This window comes from Phyllobates terribilis, unplaced genomic scaffold, assembly GCF_046119375.1.
Source record: "Phyllobates terribilis strain yellow unplaced genomic scaffold, ASM4611937v1 Scaffold_209__1_contigs__length_3470805, whole genome shotgun sequence".
Lineage (NCBI taxonomy): Eukaryota > Metazoa > Chordata > Amphibia > Anura > Dendrobatidae > Phyllobates > Phyllobates terribilis.
In genome coordinates this window covers 2770019-2775100 of record NW_027362969.1, presented here as the reverse complement: position 1 = coordinate 2775100, position 5082 = coordinate 2770019, and positions in this window count along the sequence as shown.

Here is a 5082-nt window from a genome sequence, read left to right as displayed (position 1 = left end):
TGTACATTCACACTTAAAGCATCAAAACTATGAATTAACACATGTGGAATTATATACTTAACAAAAAAGTGTGAAACGACTGAAAATATGTCTTATAGTCTAGGTTCTTCAAAGTAGCCACCTTTTGCTTTGATGACTGCTTTGCACACTCTTGGCATTCTCTTGATGAGCTTCAAGAGGTAGTCACCGGAAATGGTTTTCACTTCACAGGTGTGCCCTGTCAGGTTTAATAAGTGGGATTTCTTGCCTTATAAATGGGGTTGGGACCATCAGTTGTGTTGTGCAGAAGTCAGGTGAATACACAGCTGATAGTCCTACTGAATAGACTGTTAGGATTTGTATTATGGCAAGAAAAAAGCAGCTAAGTAAAGAAAAACGAGTGGCCATCATTACTTTAAGAAATGAAGGTCAGTCAGTCCGAAAAATTGGGAAAACTTTGAAAGTGTCCCCAAGTACAGTTGCAAAAACCATGAAGCGCTACAAAGTAACTGGGTCACATGAGGACCGCCCCAGTAAAGGAAGACCAAGAGTCACCTCTGCTTCTGAGGATAAGTTTATCCGAGTCACCAGCCTCAGAAATCGCAGGTTAACAGCAGCTCAGATTAGAGACCAGGTCAATGCCACACAGAGTTCTAGCAGCAGACACATCTCTACAACAACAGTTAAGAGGAGACTTTGTGCAGCAGGCCTTCATGGTAAAATAGCTGCTAGGAAACCACTGCTAAGGACAGGCAACAAGAAGAAGAGACTTGTTTGGGCTAAAGAACACAAGGAATGGACACTAGACCAGTGGAAATCTGTGCTTTGGTCTGATGAGTCCAAATTTTAGATCTTTGGTTCCAACCACCGTGTCTTTGTGCGACGCAGATAAGGTGAACGGATGGACTCTACATGCCTGGTTCCCACCGTGAAGCATGGAGGAGGAGGTGTGATGGTGTGGGGGTGCTTTGCTGCTGACACTGTTGTGGATTTATTCAAAATGGAAGGCATACTGAACCAGCATGGCTACCACAGCATCTTGCAGTGGCATGCTATTCCATCTGGTTTGCGTTTAGTTGGACCATCATTTATTTTTTAACAGGACAATGACCCCAAACACACCTCCAGGCTTTGTAAGGGCTATTTGACCAAGAAAGAGAGTGATGGGGTGCTACACCAGTTGACCTGGCCTCCACAGTCACCAGACCTGAACTCAATCGAGATGGTTTGGCGTGAGCTGGACCACAGAGTGAAGGCAAAAGGGCCAACAAGTGCTAAGCATCTCTGGGAACTCCTTCAAGATTGTTGGAAGACCATTTCCGGTGACTACCTCTTGAAGCTCATCAAGAGAATGCCAAGAGTGTGCAAAGCAGTCATCAAACCAAAAGGTGGCTACTCTGAAGAACCTAGAATATAAGACATATTTTCAGTTGTTTCACACTTTTTTGTTAAGTATATAATTCCACATGTGTTAATTCATAGTTTTGATGCCTTCAGTGTGAATGTACAATTTTCAAAGTCATGAAAATCCAGAAAAATCTTTAAATGAGAAGGTGTGTCCAAACTTTTTTCTGTACTGTATATACACACACATATATATACTGTATATATATATACACACATATATATATATATATATATATATATATATATATATACACACACACACATATATATATATATATATATATATATATATATATACACAACACATATATATATTGTGTATATATACACACACACACATATATATATATACTGTATATAGACACACACACATATATACTGTATATAGACACACACATATATATATACTGTATATACACACACACATACAGTATATACTGTATATAGACACACACATATATATATTGTATATAGACACACACATATATATATATATATATATATATACTGTATATACACACACATATATATATACTGTATATATACACACACACAAATATATAGAAATATATATATCTGGCGACAGGGCCCCGCTGCGTCCTCTGTGTCTCTGTACAGATATAAGTGTAACACGTACTGGATCCAGCACAGGTGACAGTCTGCCATAGAGCTGACGTGCAGTACATACACTGTGTTATGGGGGCGCTCACCTGTGCGGACCCCGCTCTCCGGCCGCTACTTCTTTGCTCATATAAGGTCTCATTCTGCCATTAAACAATTCGGTTGTCATGGCAGCGGGGGTGGGGCGTTGGTAGGGGGCGTGTCTGGTATAGGGCAGATTGGGGCGGGGCTGTCATGCAGTGCTTGTCTCATCCCTGTAATTTCCTGCTGATGCCACCTGGTGGACAGCATTGGTCAGTACACGCTGAGAATGCTACATTTGCATTGTACTGTGGGAGCTGCTGGTACTACTGGTGCTTCCTGACTGCTGTCCCTATGAGGTATGCAGTATGTCACATGGTGGGGGAGGAACATTTTATATATGTATATGCACTGCTCAAAAAATAAAGGGAACTGTGCGGCCCTCCAAACAAATGCCACCCCACACCATTACTGACCCACTACCAAACCGGTCATGCTGAGGGATGTTGCAGGCAGCAGATCGCTCTCCATGGCGTCTCCAGACTCTGTCACGTCTGTTACATGTGCTCAGTGTGAACCTGCTTTCATCTGTGAAGAGCACAGGGCGCCAGTGGCGACTTTGCCAATCCTGGTGTTCTGTGGCATTTCTTTGGATGGCCGCACAGCCCTCCTTGTGCTCGGCAGAGGTAGCCTGACTGCCATTAGGTACCGAGATGAGATCCTCAGACCCCTTGTGAGACCATATGCTGGTGCGGTTGGCCCTGGGTTCCTCCTAATGCCGGACAATGCCAGACCTCATGTGGCTGGAGTGTGTCAGCAGTTCCTGCAAGATGAAGGCATTGAAGCTATGGACTGGCCCGCCCGTTCCCCAGACCTGAATCCGGGACACATCTGGGACATCATGTCTCGCTCCATCCATAAAACGGACAAACAACACAAATATTGGTTCTATCTTTTACACATTTGGGGTAGCCCTTAAGAGGGCCATTGGGTCAAAGAGAGAGAGAGAAGAGAGAGGGGAGGGAGAGAAGAGAGAGGGAAGGGAGAGATACCGGGAGATACCAAGAGAGGGAAAAAAGAGAGACCCAACCAGTGCAAGGCTAAGCCGGGCAGGCGGCAGCGGCTATTTATACCCACTGCTGATCTCTGATTGGTGGAAAATCTGGGTATGGCTGCTCTGATTGGTGGAAAAACTGGGTGTGGCTGCTCTGTGATTGGTCAGCATTATGACCTCACAGTGGCGATGACTCATACCTCCTGGGTGGTTGTTTTTAATGTATTTTTTGTTGTAACATTTTGTATGGCTGTTTGGTGCAGGGGGTGGGGTCGGGAGTATTTTAACCCCTGCACACCCCCATGATCATATGCCTCGACCCGTAGAAGCGTGATAGACACGCGAAACGGCCGTCGTCTGCATAAGGCGCCGCTTCCCTGTATTTTTAATGGAAATGGAATAAAAGAAGATTTTATTAAATCGGTGTGCCACCTCGCTTTCTTCATGTATGAGTAGTATAATAATGATGATTTATCCTGGGGATGGGTTATCAATATCAGATCGGTGGGGCTCCGACACGCGGCACCGGCTCTACCCATCAGCTGATTGCAGCGCTCAAGTGTAAATAGTGTGAAGATTGAACATCACAGCTCCATTCACTGTACTGTGGGTCCTGCAGATCAGCTAATATTCATGTAATAGGAGCTGATCTGCAGCACCAGGGAGCGGCCACTACAGAGTGAACAGATCAGTGATTTTTCAGCTCCTCAACACTGTTTACATCTGACCTCGGCCGAAGCTGCAAACAGCTGATTAGTGGAGGTGCCGTGTGCCGGACCACCACAAATCTGATATTAATGAGCTAACCAGGGGATAAGCCATCAAAATGTTTGTCCTGGAAAATCCCTTTAAGGCCCACCTGCACATAATAAATAAATATATATATATATATATATATATATATATATATATAGCAAAGAGTAGGAAGGGGTTAATCAAAGGCTCATAAAACGGACAAACAACACAAATATTGGTTCTATCTTTTACACATTTGGGGTAGCCCTTAAGAGGGCCGTTGGGTCAAAGAGAGAGAGAGAGAAGAGAGAGGGGAGGGATAGATACCGGGAGATACCAAGAGAGAGAAAAAGAGAGAGACCCAACCAGTGCAAGGCTAAGCCGGGCAGGCGGCAGCAGCTATTTATACCCACTGCTGATCTCTGATTGGTGGAAAATCTGGGGGTGCCTGCTCTGTGATTGGTGGAAAATCTGGGCATGGCTGCTCTGTGATTGGTCAGCATTATGACCTCACAGTGGCGATGACTCATACCTCCTGGGTGGTTCTTCTGGGCAATTCTGTTTTCTGATTGGTGGAAATTCTAATCAGCATTATGACCTCACAGTGGCCGTGACTCATGTTTCATGGACTGTTCTATCTGGGTGACCTGAAACATGCTGATCTCTGATTGGTTGAAATTCAAGTCATCTTCATGACATCACAATCGAGAAGAATGAATATCCAATTTACTTAATATAAATGACCAGCAATGCTGTTCTCTTAATGGTGGAAATTCAAGTCATCTTCATGACATCACAATCAGCATGTTATTACTGCCGATATGTCCAATTTTTTTCCTAAATTTCCTACGTTTGTCCTAATTTATTAGCACATATATACCACTCATTCCTACAATCAAAGGATCAGGAAACCCCTCTGAAATCAATATCCTACAATTTACCCCAACAGCAAAAAAACAACTATACACAAAATACCAAAAGGTATATCAGATTATTAATGAGCAAATAAAAGACGCATAAAAATAATTTTTAGAAATGTGTAGAAAAAATGCTGTAAAGTAAGAATGCTTCAAAAATAGAAATGTTAATGATCTATTTAATCAATTAACAAAATACAAGTGAATGAACAAACGAAAAATCTAGATCCAATCAATATTTGGTGTGACCAACTTTTCACTTTAAAACAGCGTCAATTCTTCTAGGTACACCTGCGCAAAGTCAGGGATTTTGTAATAATGCAGTCAGGTGTCTGGTCATACACCATG